Raw genomic sequence first — 12,781 nt, 5'->3', positions numbered from 1 at the left:
CCTAAGATTGAAATTCAAAATATCTTTTTCCATGGTCTTTGCATTCCACTGTGCTCTTTGCTGCCATTACCCCTCCATAAGATTTAAATGTAGCCCGGGAAACTGCTGGTAACTTTAAAGTGTGACCCCTCAGGATAATATTCCTTCCGAATGGGTCTGGTGGGATTTGCTCCAGGCACAGACTAGCAAATTGTCACAGTAATTTGTGAGCTCACCCTCCTCTTTCTTACATGCACTGCTAAAAAGCAAAGAAGTGACTTAATACATGACAGAGATGAATGCAGGATTTCATTATTTATACCTTTCTTCAGGCTTTCTTCAAACTCAGGCAGGTGTAGATTATATCAGTCACAGTCTGATGCTTGATACCAAGATTTTCCTACTATAAAACCTGTAAGAATGGGTATAAAATTGTTCTTATTTTTAATGAAACTTCAGATTATGGAGGAAAAAAATTGCATTTAGGAGCAGCAATGATATACAAATGTATTATAATCTGTCCTAATTCTAGTTTTGCTTACAACCAGCATGCGATAGTGTGAGGAGGATTCTTCTGCTACAGAAATGTGAATGTATGTAGCGATACATACATTCCCTTTATACTTCAGTAATTATTATAATTTTTGGACAAGAAAACAAAAAAAAAGAGCTTAACTTCAAATGGTCAATGTTTATCCAGTCGGAAGCTAATAGCTGCATACCACTTGTATCTGCAATGGTATTACCTGTATCTATCAAGGATTTTGTGATGTATTTTGTTTGCAAATTCTGGGCAAAATATAGACATGATAGAACAGTCATATTGCTGAAAATATCAGACTAAAATCCTGCTCAGCACAGAATTTTTTCTTAGCTCTATCCTCCATATATTGATTTTATTGCTTTTATAAATACAAATAGCACTGTATACACCTCAGAAAAGTTAACAAATGATCACATTTCAGGAGAAGAGCAAAAGGTAAATAACATAAGTCTTTTTCCTCAGGGGATGTAATAAATGCCTTGAGAATGTCCCTGTAAAAGTTGATGTGGAAAGTTAGAAGCATATTTTTTTTTGGTGTAAATATAAACCTTTGGCAAGTTAAATAATTGGAAGAGGGAATGATCCCTGTTTACAGACTAGAACAAGTTCACTCCTCAGTGCATACACCGAATTCCAATTAACTTTGTTAAAGACCAAGTGCGAATGCTCATGTGGCTCCAGTGCATCCTTTGCTACTGCCACTGACATTAGTGTGTCCGCTCCCACTGAGAGCAGAGTAGCCCTTATTTACAGGACGAATAAAGAGCCTCCTGCATCATGCACACAGGAGCATGCACACTTAAGTTTCCTTCAAATACAGTATAGAGGTGAATTTAGCCATTTATTTGGAGACTTGTACTGGAGACTCGTGTGCAAATCTAGCTCTGGCAGCTATGATTTGCAGTTTGGTGCCAAAGAATTTGTGCGTGGGAAGAGCATTAGAGGCCTGGTGGGAGCTGCAGTGGTTCTTCCCCTGCACCGCTATTGCTAAACAAATAGGTTGCGTTTTGAGCTAACGCATGAAAACGCATGTCGTGGGGCCACGCCACGCCAGCAACCCCAGGCTAGAGGCAAGCGTGCGAGCCCCGACGCAAGGCGTCACGCTTGCTTGGGCCGGCGCTGGGCTCGCCGAACGGCTCGGCTGCTCAGCGGCTGCCACGTTTCACCCACACCGTGGCTGCGTGTTAGCGGTGGCTGAAGAGCTTCCCCTGTCTACATTGGAAAGCGCTTTGGGATAACTCTGGATGACAGCTATTATTACTATATTTAATTTTTGAAACTCCACTGGAAAAGTTAAGCACTTAAAGAAATCCCTCCACTTACTACATTCAGCTTTTTCCCTCCTAAGAAATGACTGGAGAGTTTGTGCTTTTAATTATTATCATTCTCCCTTGAAATTATAGGCAAAGCACTCAGTGACATTCAAAACATAAATTACTGGCCTGCAGCCTTGTGCTACTGATTCTCTATCTCTCTGCCAGGGCTGCAAATCAATTTTCTACATTTCTTTTGGATTTTCTGAACAAAATTGTGGAAAATAGCTGTTGGCACATGGCATTTTTCCACAATGGTTAGAACTATTGAATGGTGCTGTAATAGGCTGCCTCGGAGAAGCCAGCCCCATTAAAATGCCAGCCTCAGATGGATCAGAACATGCGCTCAATCGGAATCTCTTAATTTTTCCACAGGAAGAGCAAAATAATTTTCCTTGCTTTTGCCTGCAGTCCTATAGCTATAGTCCTATAGTCCTGTAAAAAGGTAAAACAAAATTAATTTTGATTTTATTGCTCTTCTTTTTCTCTTCTTGTTTTTCCCTTGTCATTTCCCACACACACACACTTGCTTAAGTTCCAGCTATGGAGTTTCTGGAGGTTTTTTAGTTCCCATTGCTTTAGTCTGTTCTTGTCCAGGTTGTTCCTTTATTAAGGGACCTGGAAATTCACCTTTTTAGAGTGATGATTATTCAGCCAGTAAAATGCTTTTCCCTCAAAACTGTCTCTGATGTGCTTTTAGGTGACAATGGTCTTGGGGGACATCACTTTCAGACTGAAACTGCTTTAAAGCTTTACACCCTTTAAACTGGCTACCTTAGTTTTTAAACTCACGGAGCACTGGTCAGTACTGAGGAATGCTACACCTTCAAATTTAGCTGATTTCTTTGTTTTTGGAGTCAAAGCTAAAGGATATTGCCCTAGGGAGAGTTGAGTTGCACCAGAATCATGGGCTAAGAAGTGGCTTCTGACGACACTGAAGTCCAGTAAGAAATGACAGAAGCCTTTCAGCCTCTACAGCAGACTTTTTTAGCATTTGTAGTGGAGTGTGTAGGTAAGATTTGGGATGAGTTTCTGGAAGGGTAAAAAAGCATGGATCTATGTAAGACAGCAGGTTGCATGAGAACTGAGAGCCCAAAGGACAAACATCAGCAATTCCTGGATTTCTTGCAAAATTTTTGCTAATCCTGTTGGTCTGGTCAAATTCTAGTCGGTTAAATGGAAGAAGGACAGTATTATGAACCTACTTATGGCTAAGTTGTTTCAGTACCATATAATGAAAGCTTAAAGAAACAAGGTCACATCTCAGCTTCTTATCCCTAGAAATTGGTTCTTCCAAAACCCCTAGAGAGAGTCAGCTTCTGGGTTTTTGATTATATGTTTCATTGCAAGGCAGTGATGTAATGTCGCAAATGATAAAACGAGGGAGCCGAGCTTGCGCTGAGAGTGGTGCAAGTTTACTAGTTTAATCCAGGTTTGGGTACTTCAGATATATCTAGCCATAACTTCAGGAAGACGTATTTGAGGTTGGAATATCTTGCTGTTGGCTGATCCAGTCTGACGCCTGTTTTGCCAGTGCAGGAGGAACTGCTGCAATACTGTTGTAAAACAATCATTTCAAAAGGGAAAACCGTGTTAACCTCTGGGTGTTTCAGCTAGTGCAGAGTAATGAATTGCTATCTTCATTAACAGAAACAATGCCAAAGAGGCTAAATGAGTCAGAACAGGCAGAGATGCAAACCGGTAGCCTTTAATGAGCTGAACAGGAGCTGGTTGGTAATGTGAGGTTATTGATAATCCCAGGGTTTATATAACAGCATGATTCTAGGTCAGGGAGCAAAAAACACACTCCTATATACGCAGACTCGGCTCTGTATGCTGTAAGACAACACAGTCTTCTGAACAGCTGGCTTCAGCCTGGGTTAAGCATATGCACTTGGGGAAGATGACACTTTTCAGAGGGGTGAGTCCTCCTGTGTGCTTTTGCAGCTCAATGTGTAGGGCAGATGTTGATTTTTTTTTCTTTCTTCTTCTCCAGGAACAGTTTTGCTGAGGACCACTTGGGATACCATAACACTTGATCAGTTTAATTCATCCCAAGAAACTCCCATTTAAAGATTTTTTAAGAAACACTGCTAACATCTTTTTTGCAGCTTGAGGAACATTCTTGTTTTGCTAATTCCCACGTGTGCACTGGGGAATCTGACTCCCGGCAAGGAACCGGATCTGGAGGTGGGAGAACCACACAGGGTAAAAGAACTGACTCTCAGGTCTAATTTCTGCTCAGTCTTGCTACTGGTGGGCTTGTGTTGCTAAGAAGGGTGATTTTCTTTACCAGCAAGGTAATGCTAATGTACAAAATGGTTCTATCATCACAAAGAAGCTCTTTAATAGTACAGTTAACTCGCTTTTTCACTTACTAGTCTATTCAGTAGCATTATAACACCACTGAAGGACAATTACATTACTTAAGCAATGTCAGGAAACCAGTAATAAAGTGATGCTGGTTGCAAGTCTAGGTCTTAACCTGGTTTTGTTATCCCAACATCCTTCATTTTGGAGAAGGTAGTTTTCACAAGCCCTCATGTCTTTACACAGATTGTTAGCACTGCTAGTGAGACACTTGTCAGTACTGACCTACTTTTTCTGGATCTATAAAAGTCAAATTATGATATTAAACTAAACTCAGATCATTCCAGATCTGGACTCACTAGCTGGTTGTGGCTTAACCAGTCTACCTTAAATTCCCTTCCACAGGATTCCCTGAGAATTGTTAAATTTCCAAGCTTAATTTTCCTGTGTCTCCATATGGACAAGTCTACAGAATAAAATTAAGAAAACTAAAAGATCGTCCTCAAGAACTTCAAGAGGGACAATTCGTGAGCCCACGACTGACACCTCAATCCATATTCATATGAAGTTGGAGGCCTATTTATTCTCTAAATTGTTTGGCTTTTTTAATTTTAATTTATTCAATCTTTTCCCAGGTGGCCAAAAAAAGAAAAAAGATGAAGAGGAAGGTGGTAACAGAGGTCACCGTGACACCAAGCGTTGGACTTGTTGCCCTCCCATGAGATGCAGAGCTCAGTGTTCATTGCCTGTCATTAAAAAACTACTGTTGCCGAAAATTTTCCAAGTTTTAATAGAGCTGCTGCTCGTGGGGTCTGCTAGCAGTTTTGTAGAAATGGGTGTTTGGATCACGATTGTTCACATCTTAAAAAGCAACAGCTGAAAAGCACGTGCTAGGAATATCAAAGGTTAGAACCAAATTCTGGCTTCTGTCATTAGCACTCACTGCGGACGCAAAGTGGAACTGAGGAAGAAAAACACTTGACAGCTACAGAGGACCCCGAGAGGGGTTTCAAAAGGGCAGACGGTGGTGTCTGAGCATGCTGCAGGTGTTGGACTGCTTAGAGACCGCACGCGAGCACTAGCGTGCGCAGGTGTCTCCGGCTGCAGAGCCGCGGTGCTGAGCCAAGCGTGCATGAGCACAGCCAGGGAGTGAAGCACAGCGCAAAGAGGATCCCTGCAACAGCCCCCAGCACGACAGAGGTTTGCAGTTCCTCCGTGTGCATTGGTAATGCACTCCCTAAAATGGTGTGCTCTCTTTAACTGCTTCTCAAAAGTCAGTTGCAGTGCAGGTGGAGAAAGGGGCAGGGTGTCGCAACAGGAGGATTCTGCCCCCTTTCCTTGTACTCCTAATCCATGCTGGTGTGGCTGTGAAGTGGTTCCTGGAAAGCACAGGACTGAGCCAAAAATGCAGCTGAACTGGTGTCCTGTTGCATTGGCAAGAGCAGTGATTGCATGTCATCGAACTCCCAGAGTTCACAGCACTGAGAATAGCAGGAATTTTCCCTTCTTGAACAAAATGATATATTCCTCCCTCAGCTACGGAAAAGAAACAATGGGGAAAGAAGATCAGGTTTGCCAAGAGCAGTGCATCCCTTTCATTTCAGTGTTCTCCCTGACACGTAAAAAATGCTTAATAATTACAGAAAAGAACCAACACTCACTTCACAGTTTGGAAATAAAGTCTAAATATTTCTGACAAAACATTTTTCCACCAGAAAGAGCTAAAAATCTGTTTCACTGAGAACAAAAATGAATCAATGACAGTTATTTTGGAAAGATTATTCAGGTTAAAGCAACAAAAAAAGGTGCCAGGAGACATCTGCCTCAAAATCTAGAGTTCAGGAGTTCTTCTGAGCTTTTCCCAATATCCGGGTTCATTTCTAAGCTCCATGAAGAGTGCTGGCTTGATGAGGGTTGGAACCACAGGCATTCGAATAGGCAAAGAATAAATTACCATTGGAGAAGAAACTGTGTGAGGCCCAAAAGGCACTTTCCATGGAGTCCTTCAAACCTGGAGACAGCCCTGTTGCCCCAATTTGAATTTTCCTATTCCCCCTGCAGCATGAATGTACTACTCAAGTGTTTGCTGTGTCTCATTTTGTTGCACAAAAGTGAGTGGGTGAATTAGTTTAGATGAAAGAGAGTGTGTGGCGAAAGATCAAGACAGTAATTACTGCTGTGATCCACTGTCAGAGCTAAAAATCTCAATTAAGGGAGAAGATGAGCAGCAAAAGCTGTTGGAAGGAAAGAGATCTATATGTGCACACACATGCAGACTCATACATCCCTGCTCCTTCTTGTGTTTTCAAGGAATACCGTTGAAATAAGTCCAATAAAGCCTTTGGCTACAATCCCCTCCCCACCCTGTAGTTAGATTGGTTTCTCAGGAACTTAAAAAATTGTCTCAGATCTTGTTCTGCACAAAGGTTTTACAGCACCTCTCCTGATGATCATTTACATTTCAGCAGGGAATAGGATGAAAGAACTTTATACAAACCTATGGAGACTTCAGAACCGCAAAAATCCTCTCTTTAAAGCAGCAGACTTGAACGTTGCACAACCTTTTTGCACCACATCTATGGGATGTGGCTGAGGAAGAAACTTTCACAGTTTGTGAAAGGGCTTCCAGTCCCCTGCTCTGAGCCAGCTGGTGAGCACCATCCTTCCTACGGCAAAACAGGCTCTTGGTGTGATTTCTAATGACAACCGTTGTCTTCTCACAAGCACTAGAACTGCAAGGTCTGATAGGGAGACGGGGATGCAGGGCACGCCCAGGGTACTTCTGTCAGTGCGGTGGTTCAACGGACATGGAAGGCAACAAGTGATAAAACAGCTTCACAATCCAACTTGGTAAAAAACCAAGCCTGCTATGATATAGATTAGCTCATGAATGTATACACCGTAGGGATTGAGTTTACTATGAGTCAGTAAACCCTGCATGGATGGGTGTGAACTAAGGTTTTAGAATTGCTTCACACAAAGTATGTAAATTGTATTTAAACTGTTGGTTTATCCGTTAATGCAATGACATATAAATCTGTCACTCGCACAGGTTTGCTTAGCCTTCTTGGCTGAGAACAGCCATTCATTTTGCTGGGGCGATCACATATGCCCTTAAACTGTGCTTTTGAAACACTGACACATTGCAGATGTGTGTGCCGTAATGGGGGAATTGCATCGCTTCCTCTGTGCTTCTGCTTTGCAAATAAATACCCGTTTCACTTGTTGTGTAGTGACACCTCCTGTGCGCTCCCCGTGTCTATGTGCGCTGGGCAGCCCAGCTGCGTCAGGGCCAGGCACAAGGCGCAGAACTGGCAGAGAGCGCTCGTGGCTTCCTGGGACCGCAGCTTCCACCGGACCTACGTGATAGCACCTGCACTCACACACATTGTTTCTGGGCAGTCGTCAATGCAGCAAGGATGATGGCCCACAAAGTGAGTATTTTGAGAACAGGTAGCATGAAGCTGTGTGTTTGCCCTATCGTTTCCCCACACAGGATGCATGGAGAGCATTTTGCATGCAAATAAATACACGTGCATTTTTTTTTCCCCCCTGCACAGAGAATCTAGGCTTCCTAGGTATCTGCAGTGTGCTTTGATGTTGCCAAGCGATGTGGTCGTTACCACTTGATGGAGCGTGCAAGCTATGAGTGCCAGTCCTTCTGCTAAAGAGCCTCAAGGAAGCATACTTATTAAAAAAAAAAAAAATTCAAATGCAATTAAATATGTATTGTGAGTGTCTTCCATTTCTGATTGAGGCATCCCTGATCTCAAAACTCTGGAAAACACAAGCTTAATCCAAATTTTCAAAGGCCTGTACCTGTGTAGCGGTGCACCAGTGTTGGTGTCAGCATGAAAACTACTGCTGCACGAATGCAGCTTTATACATATATATATATAGAAAAATACAGGCTTGGGACAACTGAAGGGAATTTGTTCCTCGATAAAGGGGACATTACAAAAGCTGTAGCTCATGTCACCCACACATCTAGCTGGTGCAAGCTTTTTGTAATGCCTACCTCAGCTTTAGCGTACTTTGTATTCATTGCTTCTGTGCCGTTAAAGGCCTCACATCAGGACCACAGTGGTTACAGCAAAAACGTCAAAGGCACAGTAAAAAACACAGTGTTGCAAGCTCACTAAGTAGGTTCAGTCAGTTTTTCTCCTGGGAAACTCCTGCCTGTACAAGGATATTGCAACTGGTGAGGTTGTGGTGATACACACGTGGGTGGTGATATACATGTGGGTGGTTCAAGGTGTGGAACGATGTCACCGTTCCAGTTAGAACATGCCGCTCACGATGTCGTATCAAAGAGAACCGCTTGCAAAATGACTGTCAGATGAACCCTGTGCAAGAGAACATAATGGTTTGTATGTAAAGGCAGCATTTGCATATCTGTGTGCAGCCTGCAATCCCATACTTGTCTGCAGAAAGGGAGGGAGAGGACACTCATGTAATGATACAGTCTCATTCGGGGACAACCCAGGTGGAGGAAAAAAGCGTGTTTTAGCCTCTCTCCAACTTTTTCTACCTCTGAGACTGCCAGCAAGGATCCCCAATGCTCCCTGTGTTTATGCTGGAGGCCAGAAGACTACCAGATTCAACACCATCCAGCTGGCCTCAGGAGCACAGCCAAATGGAAATGGCTGGAGTGTCCTACAAGTCTAGCTCTGATTTATAGTGGCATACATTATTACTATTATTATTAACATTAATATTGATACTAAAAGAAATAGGAAACCTCTAATTATTAGCAGAGAAAGTTGTCACCTAAAAAGAACCTCCTTCACCCTCACTATAATGTGGGCTGTTGGTTCAAATGCTGGTGTGTGGTAACTTCATTGTGTAGTAGCTGTGAGAAGAAATGTTTACCTGCATAATATGCCATGTGTCACTAATCTCCATGCAGTCCGTAAAAGAAGCATAGGGGATGAGATCTTTGCCTTTTCTATCTTGTCTGTCTCTGCTGGATGAGAAGCTTGCAGCTATGAGGAGTTTGGAGGTCCTCAATGTAGCCACAAAGGCTTTTGGTGGTGCAGAAGCTGGAGAAAGGCAGGTGCTGCTGTGTTGGCCAGGAGTGCCCTCCCAAGCACCCAAGCCTGGGACAACGTGCATGCTGGGAGGAGAGCTGCATGTCAGATCGCGAGCCCATAGCATAGTATCTGGGCATTCGAAGCAGCTAATGTACAGATTTATCGGAAGTGCTGGAACAGCTTTTGCATCTCCTGGTTCCTTTTAGAGCAGTAGTTTTCACCTCCTTCAATCTGGATTCCCCTAGGAATTTTCCTGACTGTGAACTGCTTTTCTTAGTTATTTTGGGTGGACCTCTTAGATATAGGCCTAGGATTCACAGAGGTTCACAAATCCCTTATGGCCTTAGAGGTGTAGTAGGAAGCCTCATCCTTAGGTTCCCAGGGATGCTGTCTGATTGACTCCAGCTGAGGATCTGGCACTGCTAACTTCTATTCAAAAGGTAATCATACAGTATTATATGGGGAGCAGCAATAATTAGTAAACCATCACATCATTCTGATTGTCTTAATAAGCCTAAACCTGTGAGATGCTGACAAAATTCATTTTCCATTCACATCCACTGGAATCAGAAACTCTCTGCAGCTCTCAGCACTTTGCAGTGCCAGGACCTTCCAACACTAGGACAAAGGACTAGGGCTTTCTCTCTTTCAATATCCCAAAATCAGATGCGCTCCCTGCAAACTTTCCAGGTACTGAAGAGGTTTAAATCTCTGGGTCTGCGATGTGAGTCAGGGAGAGCCGAGTAGGTCCAGGACTGAAATTTCTCTCACACTCAGAAGCATTCTGGCTTGATCTCTTCAGGCCTGAAATTCCATTACTTTACCCTCGCGTGCAAATAAGCACTGCAATAGTTTCGGTCACCGCTAACACAGCTATTACTTGAATAAAATGGTTCATTTGTTTTAAAGACCTAAACCAACACTCAATCCATATATTTTAAAAACACAACAACCAAAAGACATGTTACATGGCATGAAATCTGCTTTTGGGAGGTCTCCGCTCCAGTGGTTTCTGATGTCACCAGAACTCTTTGGTTGAATTATTCCTTTATAAATCACAACGGCACCTTTCATTGTTCTCTCTCCCTTTGCCTGTGCAGGCAGCTCTGTCTGCTGCTTGCTGGAGCAGGTGACAGAGTGAACCTGTGCTCCCAAACGCTGATGGCACAGCTAGAAGGCCACTTACCCCGGGGCAAAATAACCACAGAAATATGAATGATGCTTTAAGTTCCCTAATCACTAAATCATATGTTTCTAGCATGTGAGTATACATGACAAGCATCTTCGAGGCTGGGGGGGGGAGTGTTAAATCAGCAGGCTCAGAGCAATTTTAATGAAGGTTCATTTGAGGTAAGGCAGTAAGCTAAAGGCCACATGTTGCTTTTATTGCAATTTTCCCCCTTCGCTTGCCATACGGAGCCAAGAGCTCCCTTAGAGCCCTTCGTGCCTACACACACATGCTTGCTGCACATACACACAACAAGTATGAGAGGCTTCCCTGCTGAATGCATTTAATATTCTGTCTGTGCTGGCATGCTCTTGTCTTGCTTCATAAAGCCTGTTGAAAGCCAGTCAATTCATTAATCTTTTGCCAAGAGACGTTAAATGCCAAACAGGGAAAGATGATAATGACTTGACAGTTCATAAGAAAGGGCCTGATCCTACAAGGTGCTGGGAATGAAAGCCAGGGAGACCAGAAGGGTGCCTGGCGCATTGCAGGATTGATCCTTTGCACATTCACTGCTCTCTCCCTGCCCCGGCTGGAGACACAGAATGAAGCAGGGGAGCTGCGAGCGCTTGGCGAAGTCCCGACCACGGCACTGCTGCTGCCTGTTCCTTGGGGAGGTCCCTGCAGCCCAGCAGGGCGACGCTGCCCGACCCACCCAGGCAGAGCCTGCAATCGGGGACTGCTGTTTCAAACCGCACAAAGGAGAAATGGGGACAGTTTGGGCTTTTGCCAGTGGCAAGGCAGCTTTTCTCCTCCTTTCCTGCAGCTCACTGACAGATAAAGCTCTGGCAGTGGAAACTCCAAACTGTTGGAAAAGAAATGAGCAATCACCTGAGTTGCCCAGGCCAGCTTTAAACTGCATTATCATCAGTGCTTGGGCTTCTGGCACAGCTCATGGCTTGGGTCAGCAGCGAGCGTGCCAGCACCGCCGGAGCCTGCTGCCCAGCAAAGGGCTCTGCAGGACCGGCAGCTCCCGCCGGGAAACCTCCTCGCTCCGAGCCCTGCAGCCCATCTCCGCACTGGGGAGAGGGAGGAGGAAGCAATTCCTTCAGCCTCGGGCATTCAGCAGCATGAGTCAGGCTGCAAAAAGGCAAAGAGTTTCGCTTCAAGCTTATGGGTTTAAAAAATAATGGTTGTTGAAACCTTTTGATTTGCCTTTTTGGGTTTGAGATTTTAGGGCTCGGGCCTTTTGAGCTTTTTTCTGTGTAATGCTGGAGGTTAGAAATGTTTAAAGGGAGAAAACAGTTCTCTACGTGGTTGCATGATTGAAGGAGCTGGAGCTTTAGTAGTAAAACCTGAGTTACCACCGGACTTGCATTCAGCTAGTCTGAGTGTAGATCACTGAAGGTCAACCACAGCTGCCAAAAGGTACTGCTGGATCCATGGCAGTTAACAACACTGAAGCGATCCACTAAAAATCGAGTACACTCAGCCTCTTTGGTGTACAGGAGAAGTGGATCAATGCTGAATTAGAGGTGGATAAACTGCATTTAACTATATTTAACAATACCACTGATAGCACTTAAACGCATTAGGTATCAATTATCCCTCAGTTTCAACAGCAGCTCGCCTCCGTCTCCTATCTGCAGCATTTGATTGCTCCAGCCAGAATGTGTGGCAGAGCTGATGGTATTCAGTCCCTCAGCTGATGAAATCAGAGTCTAATTTCAGGTGAAAACTTTTTCCCCGAGTCATGCATCAGTCCTAGACCCCTCAAAACGAAGCCACGCTGATGTTTACCATTGCTTCTGATTTAGAGTACCCTTCCCAGTGTAATACTTCAGGCACCCTCTCTCTGGTTTGAAGGTGTAAGAAAAAACTTGCTAGGAAAACCAGTTTCGTGGTTTTCAGTTACCACCTATTGCTGATAGGCCTCAAAATGAAATTTCAGTTTTCGGCAGTGGGGACAGAACAGATACCTCACATACTTCTGTAAAATGGTTCCCTTTATCATATGTAATGTACCAGGCGCCACGTGGCCTGTATTTCTGGGTCATTTTGAGATTGCCAGTCTCTTCATTGCAAACAGAACTGGTCTCTGCTGTTTGCACTTGCCTCTTTACACTGATTGAGTATTTTTAATTGGATGTACTTTCTCTCCTCACTGAAGGCAGTACATTTTAGCTAGCAGACACCCACTGCTCTTTGCATTCATCATTCACACAGGTTGTCTGCAGAGAGAGCTTTACAAACTGATGAGTCGTCGCTGTTTGTGTTTTCCTTAAAGCAGATCAATTCTGATGGCAGGAGAGGACCACCTAGATTTCAAAGAGTGTCTATGTATTAACAGAACCACCCTCCAGGGCATCATCTTCAGCTCTTCCCACCATTGGCACGTTCAGCAGAGGCATGGCAAGGTGCAGGTGATGGTTTT

The sequence above is a fragment of the Dromaius novaehollandiae genome, chromosome 16 (genome assembly GCF_036370855.1).
Source record: "Dromaius novaehollandiae isolate bDroNov1 chromosome 16, bDroNov1.hap1, whole genome shotgun sequence".
Classification (NCBI taxonomy): Eukaryota; Metazoa; Chordata; class Aves; order Casuariiformes; family Dromaiidae; genus Dromaius; species Dromaius novaehollandiae.
Note: the sequence above shows the minus strand (reverse complement) of the source record.